The 10,991-nt window shown below is 37.1% G+C and overlaps 1 non-coding gene across 1 annotated transcript; it reads right to left on the minus strand.

Moving 5' to 3' along the window:
- Window positions 1-2,879: 2,879 nt before the first annotated feature.
- On the minus strand, window positions 2,880-2,986 carry LOC130508937 (small nucleolar RNA R71). Its single transcript, XR_008943121.1, has one exon. It is a non-coding gene; the product is annotated as a small nucleolar RNA R71 (small nucleolar RNA).
- Between the last annotated feature and the right edge of the window lie 8,005 nt (window positions 2,987-10,991).

The following is a 10,991-nucleotide window of genomic DNA, read 5'->3' on the forward strand; positions in this document are numbered from 1 at the left end:
GCTTCTTGTTTAGTTCATCAAGTTTTTGATCAAGTGCATATTGTACTGTAAGAAAGCTGTAACCAGAGCTGAATCCAATGAAAACGAAGAAAACAAACATGATTTTTTTCTTATTCTTGATTTCACATTCTTAGTTTCACAAACATAGTGACGTTAGCATTTAAACAAAACAACTGTGTTGTTCTTTCTTCTAAATATGAAACGAGACTTCCAAAGAAAAAAGATTGTCTGCCCAAAACATTGTGCAGTTCAAGTGGCTTCTCAATGCAAACAAACTGCATCAGTGGAAACCCATTGAAGAGCATAGCCTCCTTAAATTCAAGTAAAGCAAAGTTTGCGTTCCTTCTGAGGTAAGGAAAGTTATGATCTGAGTGAAAATAGTTCACAGGTGATAGTGTCGCTCGCGTCTAGCGAAGCAGAAAAGTTTCCAGCACCAAGGATCGGAACCAGATTGAATATAGATTCTTTCGGTCCGTTGAGTGTTACTTCGTGACTCATCACATACTCACAGACCCGTAAAATATTAGATTCTAACTCATTGCCCTACCTATTAATACTGAAATCTTCATGACCCATCTGAACCATATCGTCAAACTTCAAATCTTTCTTAGGAAAAATATTCCAGAAAAGGAGAGGATGGGAGAAGGAGACGAGAAAACGGCGTTGCTTTCTTTTATTTTTTCAAAACACTAAAAATATTTAAGATATATTGATATCTTGCATATTTACATTGTTTTAGCCATTCATTCTTGTACATTTTAATCATATATATGAGGATTTAGTCATCTTTAGGTTACATTTTGTATACATGAGTCTTTATTAGGTGTTGGAGTGTGCTATGGAGTTTTTGGAAGTGTTTGGAGGCATTTGTGGTGTAAAAGGTTGAAAGATGAACATGGATGAAGACCTTAAAGATATCTTTTGAAGCCCATCTTCTGGGAGAATATTGGAAATTGAGATAGCTTTCTAATGAAAGTGGTCTCAAGTCATTTGGAGCTGTATTGGAGGAGTTATGATCAATCTACTGGAGGCATATCAATACTCGAACACAGTACGCCTGGAGCGGGGTGACGGAGCGGGGTTACGACCCCGCTGTGTATCCAGAGCGGGGTGACGGAGCGGGGTTAAGACCCCACTCGGGTTTACACAGAAATGGAGGAAAAACGGCTGGAGCGGGGTTGTGACCCGGGTACGGAGACCCCGCTGCGTGTTATCACTTGGTCGTTTTTATGATTTTTAAGGGGTTTTTTAGACTTTTCTATTGGTACCATTAGGTTTCTAAAGACCATATAAATACTCTTGTAATCCCAAATTGGGGAAAGGAACTCTTTTCCTCTCAAAAACACATTTGTAAACCTTGAAGAAAGCTTGGATCTTTGATCCTTTTTCATCTTATTTTCTTTGTGTTTGTTGGATTATCTTGTTCACTAGCATGTTTAACCTTGAATCATCTTTGGTTTTTGGGTTAATCATGTCTATTAGTGAGTAGATCTATCTAGGATTCATGGGTTAAGGTGATTAAGGGTGATTAGTGAAGATCTAGGGTGTTTAGTGTTAAATCTACTTCTTTCCTTGCTTGTTGAGGGTTCTCAATGCTATTTTGGTCTTGATCATACTAAAATAGATCCTTAGACATTTCCTGCCCGAAAGGTGTATGATGAAATGTCTGAACCAACTCTTCAATGCTTTTAATGCACTTTGCCAAAGAGATTTGTTGTTAAAGGTGTTAAGATTGCTAGTAGACTTGTTCTCCATGATTGCTTTAGTAACATTCAACCAAAGGGATTTGATGCTTGAGTTGCTTTAGCAAATGAACATTCATCTAGGGATAGAGCTTGTTTAGTATTGTGTCTAGGCATAAGGAAAGTGCTTGATTGATAGCTTGTCACCTTTAGATTGGATCTACATCACCCAAGATCAAATGCCTAGCCCCATGAGTCCACTTGCTTCATATTGAGAAAGAAAGTTCACTCTTTTATTGCATTTCTAGTCTAGTTTTAGTTCACTTCACTTCACTCAATTGGTTGCACTTAGATTAAGCATAGACTTGCATTCCCTTTGCATTAGAATCACTTAGGATTGGTTCGACAATCTTTTATACTACATCATTTGATAGGGACCCTTGAAAAGTCCTAGCATCAAATTGGCGCCGTTGCCGGGGTTCTAAGTTGATTTTGACATTGGGATTTAGTCACTTGCTTGAGACTAAGTCATTTTTATTTTTATTGTGATATTGGCTCTGCTTCTTCCTCTTTTTGCATTTCAGGTGTATGAACTTGAGAAGTAGAGGGACTACAAACCTCACTCCACTAGTACTAGATATCCGGGCTTTGGAAAGAGAGAATACAAGAAGAAGGAGAGAAGAGGAGCAACAGGCTCATTTCAACAGATTGGGTTTTGATATGGCTCACCATCAGAACCAAAATCAAGATGGAGAGATCCCTTTGGGAGCTGCCCAAGAGGGAAATGGTCAAAGAGCTGCCAACCTTCGACCACAACACCCACAGCGCCAAGCTCGCGCCATTGGAACCTATGATCGCCCTCACATTCATGGTCATAGGTTGGGAATCAGAGCACCACCTGTGGCGAACAACAACTTCGAGATCAAGTCAGGGCTACTCAACACCATTGAGCACAACAAGTTTCATGGCCTGGCAGCTGAAAATCCTATTGATCACTTGTACAAGTTTGATCAGTATTGTAGTTTGTCCAAGACAAATGGTGTCTCTGAAGATGCATTCAAGCTGAAGTTGTTTCCTTTCTCTTTGGGAGACAAGGCACATCAGTGGGAGAGGTCTGTCCCAAGTGACACTATCACCACTTGGGAGGGATGTAAGGAAGCCTTCTTGGAGAAATTCTTCTCTACCTCAAGGACAGCTAAGATAAGGAATGAGATCTCTGGTTTCCAGCAGAAGAATCTAGAAAGCTTCAATGAGGCATGGGAGAGATTCAAGGACTACCAAGCTCAGTGTCCTCATCATGGTTTCAGCAAGGAGAGCTTGCTTAGCACTTTCTACAGAGGAGTTCTCCCATCTTGCAGACACAGGCTTGACACTGCTAGTAATGGTTTCTTCTTGGGCAGAACTGAGCAGGATGCAGAGGAGCTGGTGGAGAACATGGCAAAAAGTGACTCAGTCTACAATGAGGAGTATGATAGAGCCAACAGAGGGAATGACCAGCAGACAAGGAAAGATATCAAGTCTTTGCAAGACAAGTTGGACTTGGTTCTTTCAAACCAATCCAAAAAAGAGCAGGTTAGCTTTGTTGGTGATCCTAGTCAAGAGGTTCCTCCTAAGGTGAATGAAGTTGATGGTTTGGAAGGGCAAGAAGAGTTGTGCTTCATCAATGCTAATGGCACCTGGTATAGGAAAGAGCCAAACTTTCAATACCAAAACAACTACCAGCAAAGACCTCACTACAACAATCAGCAAGGAGGACACCAGGCCACGCAAAGCTACCCTCCTGGTTTCAGCAACCAAAGTAATCAGTCTACTCAAGCTCAAGGCAGTTCTTCTCAAGCTGCATCTTCAGATTCAAGTGTGGATTCTATGTTCAAGAAACTCTTGGAATTTCAAGCCAGAAATGAGAAGACAATGGTTTATGAGTTCAAGAACATCCACACAAAGATTGATGGGAACTACTCTGACCTCAACAACAAGTTCTTACAACTTGCATCTCGCTTCAACACTTTGGAGAGTCAGGTCGCCTCTATGCCATCATCTTCCAAGAGCTCAATGGGATCTCTACCAGGGAAACCAGAAAAGAATCCCAAGGAGTCTTGCAATGTTATCATCTTTACTACTTCTTCAGAGATTGAGCTGAGTGATTATGAGAAAGAGGTAGATGAGATTGAGAAGCTAGTGTTTGGGACTGAGCTTGGAAAAATTGAGAAATTAGTTGTAGCAACAGCTGAAGCACAGATGGTGGATAAAGCTATGGAAAGGGTTCAGGTACAAGCAGAAAGGAAGGTTGAAGCAACGAATCTGCTGAGAGTTGAGCCTAGTGCTGAGAAACCAGTTGAGAAGAGAGCTTACCAGAAGCTGAAAGAGGTGAAGAAAGACGACACTGAGATTGAGCTGTCACCATATGACAAGCTCCCTTTTCCACAAAGGGTCCTCACCAAAGCTCAGAAAAAGGTTATCTCCAAGTTCAGGAAAGATCTTAGTGATGTTGGGGTCAGGCTCCCAGAAATCTCTGGTATGCGTGAAGCTCATGTCCAAATGATGCTCATCAAGGACATTCTAGACCACCAAACAGAAGTGGCCGAGCTTTTGGACATCTCCATTTTGAAGATTGATCCACCAGTCCCTCCACAGTCCCTCCCTAAGCTAGAGTCTCAAGGGAAGTTCACATTGTCTTGCTCCCTTGGTAAGATCACTATGAATGATGCTTTGGTTGATTCTGGTGCAAGTGTGAATGTGATCTCATTGGAAATGGTGAAAAGTCTTGGTATTGAGAGCATGGAGCCAAACACATCTTCTCTTATGTTTGGGGATTCATCTTCTACAACCCCCATTGGCCTCATAAAGGATTTCCCTTTGAAGATTGGAACATGCACAATTCCTATAGACCTCACTGTTCTGAAGATGGCAACTGAGAAGAGAGTTCCTTTGATCCTTGGCACTCCATTTCTCACAACAGTTGGAGCATGTATTGATTTTCCAAACAAGAAGGTCACACTCCTCAATGTGAACAAGGTTGTCTCTTACCCAATCCAATCTCCAATGGATGTTGGGTATTGTGGAACAATCACTTGTGAAGAACCATCCATTGAGAAGACCCAAGCTAAAGTGGTTATACCTGGGAAAGAAGATTTTGTTGGAGAGTCCTCTAAAAAGATGTGTGATGAGCACTTGGAAAGTGCTAAAAAGGAGGAGGTGAGTAGAGCCACAAAGGCTGCTCATGACATGAAGAAGATAGTGAAAGAAACTCATCCTCCACCTCTTGATAAGACTCCTCACACTCTCACTCTCCACCCAATGAAGCTCAAGGATGGAGCCATTGAGTACAAGATCAAGTGTAAGGGCAGATCCAAGCCATTCTCAAGTGCAAAGGCCATCATCACTCCTCAGCTTCAAAATGACCCCATCAAGCTCCAAGAGCTCCTCTCTCAGGTCCTCACCATCACTCTTGAAGGTGGGAAGGATCCTCCTTCTCACTAGTATAAGAGAAAAGGTAGTCAAGCTAGTGACTCAAAACAAGCTCACTTGGGAGGAATTCCCATGGTTATCCTTGTATATAAATTTGCTATTTCATTTCTTTATGTTTTCAATAAGTGTGGAAGAAGTTTCAGGCCAGCTCAAAGCTCAATCCCTTGACACCCATTACCACACCTCACTCTCCACTTGAGGTATCACTCCAACCCTTCTTTGTACATACCATTGCTTTTATCATATTTTCGGTATCTCCTTTTCTCTTATTCACACAGAGACTGTGTGATTTAAGTGTGGGGGAGGTACCAAGTATTTAATCATGTTTGCTTTGTTGATTGTGCGTCTCATGCATTGCATTGTACATTCATATATGCATAGAAAACCATAAAAAAAAAAATTTGAAAATTGCATAAAGAATCATGTAGTTGCATCACTTGCATTCTTAGGATTGAGTCTAGATCATATAGATTGCATTCACTTGCATATGGAGCAGCTGTTGATAATGCCTTGTAAAGAACACTTGTTTGCACTGAACTTGACACCCTAGTTAAACATATCAAGTAGCTTGTGCATCTCTTGAAAGCCTTGCATGCTTCGAGCCTTGAAAACTCTACTTGAAGCATGTTTGCTTGCTTGATATTGGCATTGTTCTCGAAACCAGCTCCAACCTGAATCTTGAGTTAAATGAACTTAATCTCTCTTGCATATGGGCATTTGCATACTTGATCATGGATCTCATACACATTTGGGTTATCTTTTCCATTGTACCACTCTTTGTTAACCCAAATGGCACTCCCTTACCCTAAAACCCTTACCATTCTTTGAAGCCTACATTGATTTGTATGAGTGAGGTCTCATTTGATAGTTTGTCATGTGCAAAATCTTGAGAGTATTGGGAGCGACATGGATTTGTTCTCATCTCTTGCTAGCATAGGGTCATCATTTGAGCTAGCTTCTAGGATGGTGAGTGGGTGTATGTTTCTTAAAAGATTAATGTCTTGGGTTTGGGGTGTGAGAAAGATGAGCAATAAAGTGTTATGAGAAAGAAAAGCCCTAAGGACCTAGAATAGAAAGAAAAGAAAGCTCTAGTTTGTATTGTTTGAGACCTTCCCCCTAAATATATAAAAAAAAAAGAAAAAAAAAGAAAAAAATAAAGAAAAGAAAAAAAAAAGAAAAAAAAGGATTCAAAAAAATAGTGGGGAAGAGAAAATAAAAAGAGTTAGAGCTTAGAAAAATGAATAAGAGGTCCTTAGTGGTTAAGTCATAAGAAAAGAGAGTTGTTCATTGGGGAGTGATGTGAGTGTTTGTTATTTTGGGGTATGAGATGAATGAAAGGGGTGTAGAATTTGTAATCACTTAGGAATGGGTAGAATGATGAGGATGGATCCATGTATGCATGAATTGCTCCTAGTCTTAGATAAATTTTGCATAATGATCAAACTCCTTGATTCTTGAGTGATTGCCACCTGAAAATGATGCATTGAACCCTCTTTTTCATCCATATTAGACCATTTGATCACCTAGCCAAATGATTGAGATCATGTGCCCATTTGTGAGAATTCACCTTGTGTGTGTGTGTGTGAATCAATGTGAGGGCTGGTTAAGAGGAATTGTTGGTTGATGAGTATTGCATCTTGTGTAGAGGCATAAGAGTATTGATAGGCCTAGAGAAGCTAGAGTATAATAAGAGAGTGTGCTCATGATATTTGCTATGTTTCTTTAGGATGTCAAGTTGAGTGCTATGAGTGTTTCTTTTGGTTATAAGCTCCCATCTTTATATCTAACCTCCTTGAGTTTTTGAAAAGTTTACTTGAGGACAAGTAAAGGACTAGTGTGGGGGAGTTGATATCTTGCATATTTACATTGTTTTAGCCATTCATTCTTGTACATTTTAATCATATATATGAGGATTTAGTCATCTTTAGGTTACATTTTGTATACATGAGTCTTTATTAGGTGTTGGAGTGTGCTATGGAGTTTTTGGAAGTGTTTGGAGGCATTTGTGGTGTAAAAGGTTGAAAGATGAACATGGATGAAGACCTTAAAGATATCTTTTGAAGCCCATCTTCTGGGAGAATATTGGAAATTGAGATAGCTTTCTAATGAAAGTGGTCTCAAGTCATTTGGAGCTGTATTGGAGGAGTTATGATCAATCTACTGGAGGCATATCAATACTCGAACACAGTACTCCTGGAGCGGGGTGACGGAGCGGGGTTACGACCCCGCTGTGTATCCAGAGCGGGGTGACGGAGCGGGGTTAAGACCCCACTCGGGTTTACACAGAAATGGAGGAAAAACGGCTGGAGCGGGGTTGTGACCCGGGTACGGAGACCCCGCTGCGTGTTATCACTTGGTCGTTTTTATGATTTTTAAGGGGTTTTTTAGACTTTTCTATTGGTACCATTAGGTTTCTAAAGACCATATAAATACTCTTGTAATCCCAAATTGGGGAAAGGAACTCTTTTCCTCTCAAAAACACATTTGTAAACCTTGAAGAAAGCTTGGATCTTTGATCCTTTTTCATCTTATTTTCTTTGTGTTTGTTGGATTATCTTGTTCACTAGCATGTTTAACCTTGAATCATCTTTGGTTTTTGGGTTAATCATGTCTATTAGTGAGTAGATCTATCTAGGATTCATGGGTTAAGGTGATTAAGGGTGATTAGTGAAGATCTAGGGTGTTTAGTGTTAAATCTACTTCTTTCCTTGCTTGTTGAGGGTTCTCAATGCTATTTTGGTCTTGATCATACTAAAATAGATCCTTAGACATTTCCTGCCCGAAAGGTGTATGATGAAATGTCTGAACCAACTCTTCAATGCTTTTAATGCACTTTGCCAAAGAGATTTGTTGTTAAAGGTGTTAAGATTGCTAGTAGACTTGTTCTCCATGATTGCTTTAGTAACATTCAACCAAAGGGATTTGATGCTTGAGTTGCTTTAGCAAATGAACATTCATCTAGGGATAGAGCTTGTTTAGTATTGTGTCTAGGCATAAGGAAAGTGCTTGATTGATAGCTTGTCACCTTTAGATTGGATCTACATCACCCAAGATCAAATGCCTAGCCCCATGAGTCCACTTGCTTCATATTGAGAAAGAAAGTTCACTCTTTTATTGCATTTCTAGTCTAGTTTTAGTTCACTTCACTTCACTCAATTGGTTGCACTTAGATTAAGCATAGACTTGCATTCCCTTTGCATTAGAATCACTTAGGATTGGTTCGACAATCTTTTATACTACATCATTTGATAGGGACCCTTGAAAAGTCCTAGCATCATATATTAAAAAGATATGAGAAAGATATTGTTTAGTATATTAAAAAGATATTATACAGATTCTAAGAAATATTAAGATTGGACAATTTGGTAAATTTATATATAAATAAGTGTATTTTTCCAAAAACTTAAGCAATGATGTATTTTTCCAATTATAATCTTATTGTTATTGAAGTGCATTTATCCAAATTTCCCCTATTTATAACTGTACAAAAAGCATTTTCACAATTTACATAATGTTAGCGTTAAAATAATATTGGTTTGACCATCTTTTCCTCAATGTACTTTTATACATTTTTTGTCAGCTTACTTTTATACATTTTAACGCTCCTTTATGGACATGACAGGAGAAAGCTCTCATGTGAAAATAAATTGCGTTACATAATGTTGACCTCATTTTTCAGTCAGCATAACGATCCACTCCACTCAAAGTGGCCATATATTACCAAATTTCCTTGAAATGTTACAAGTTTTTTTTGAAAAAATTGCAATGCTACAAGTTTGCATTATTACTTTATAATTTCTTTTAATAAAATTTTGTGGTATTAAAAGAGTTATATATATATATATGTTCATATTATACCCAAGAAACATTTTAACATTTTACCAAAACTATTATACCCAAAATATGCAGGGTCTCTGTATATCATGGACGATTGACTATGAATTTTAAACTCACCGATGAATAACTACTAAGGTTCTAAAAGAATAAGACTGTTTTTAACCATATAATTAAATTTGGTATTGGTATTCGAAAGTTTTATATATTCAACCGCAACAACAGATTAAGATATTCTTTATTAGTATTCTCTCTTTATAAAGAGTGTCTATCTTAACATTTATACTTTTAAGTTTTAACCAAGGCAACTTATAATTTAAAACATATGGACTATATCATTAAATTAAAAATGTTTCTTTATTTTATAGTTTTAACAATACTAAATATTCATTTAACTGATTTTCATTTAATACTTTCAGTGTTTTAATTGATATTACTGAGTATTTTTTATTCTAATTATTTTACATACTAATTAGATATTTATATTTAAAAATTAATATTTATATTAAATAAATTGGCATTGTATTAATTAAAATTGAAGATTCCGATTATTAAAATGAAAATACACAAATAAACATGGTATATTTATTTTTAATAATTTTTAACTTAATTAATAAATATTTAATCATATTATAAAGAGAAAAATACAAATAGTATTTTTATGTTTTGCTAGATGCAGTGTTGGATCAGATATAATTAATACTATAACAAAAACACTACAAAAACAGTTTGGTGTAAATTAAACAATTCTTTTTTTGTATCAACGTAAATTAAACAATTCTATTGAACAATATTTTTACACCAAACTTATCATTAGAAGGACCTTTCTCAGAAAAAAAAAAAAGCTTGATGCTATGTTCCATTGGAGACCTAAGGAAGAAAAAGAGAGGGACAGTCAAGCACGTGCCCAGTCATGTGTGGCGATGGTCAAATGCCGGTGCCAGTATTTACACGTGGCCGCCTAATACTGCCAATGAGTTATTTTCTTTTTGCAAAAATCATTTTAACCTTTTTTCGTTTGAATCTTTGACTGCCTCTTCCTTCGTTCTTCACACCAAGCGACCGGTGACTGACTATCTCCGGTTCTCGGTAAGCCATAGTCGTCGCTGACTAAGACTCCTTCAATTACGTCGAAGGTGTGAACTTTCCATAGCTTACTTTTTAGCCCCATCAAAAAGGCAGGACACCAAACGAACCCAAAATTGCTACGTGTTTTATATGTTTATCGAATGTGGCAAAAACAATTAAAGAAGAGTTGGGGAATTTTAAAGAATATAAGAATTCAAAGACTCGAACTAGTTTAGTATAAGGACTTGCATTTAAATATCTGACTTTTCTTTAAATTCTTTGAGGTTTCCTACATTAAAAATATGTTTCCTCACTAGAAGCCACTTTTCCAACCCTTTTGTTTTGTCAACTTAGCTTTTATATATAAAGTGCTTACTGCCAAAAACTAAAAAGCCATTCAAAAGGCATAAGATGATATCATAATCTAATTAAAATCACATGTATATCTTATTTATTGAGTATATATAAGTAGAAGAGCTAGATTAAATTTCCTATCTCACATTATGTATTGTTAGTTTTTATTAGATGTAAATAATACAGTTTTGTTTTGTCTTGTCATCATCTCTTATCTATTTAATTCAAAATTAAATCGATAAAGTGGGAATTTTAATAAAACTACTGTATTAACAAATTTTCAAAGAGAATATTTTAACAGAGACAAAATTTGCACTAAAAGGAAATACTATAATTAAGAAAAAGTTAAAAACTAAGTTAATAGAGAACAATAAAATGTATCGGCACGACTATGGATTCACACATGACACACCTACGTACCATTGAATTATTCCCAGCATAGTTTTATGCAATTAACTCTTTTCCATATCAAATTAGCCAAAAGCATATTATTCATCAGTCTCTCTCTCTCTCTCATCCTTTTCCAGTCTCCCTCTCATCCTTTTTTGAGTTTCAAAATGCATAAATACGAGAAAGATAGACGAA

Source organism: Raphanus sativus, chromosome 2 (genome assembly GCF_000801105.2).
Source record: "Raphanus sativus cultivar WK10039 chromosome 2, ASM80110v3, whole genome shotgun sequence".
Taxonomy (NCBI): Eukaryota; Viridiplantae; Streptophyta; class Magnoliopsida; order Brassicales; family Brassicaceae; genus Raphanus; species Raphanus sativus.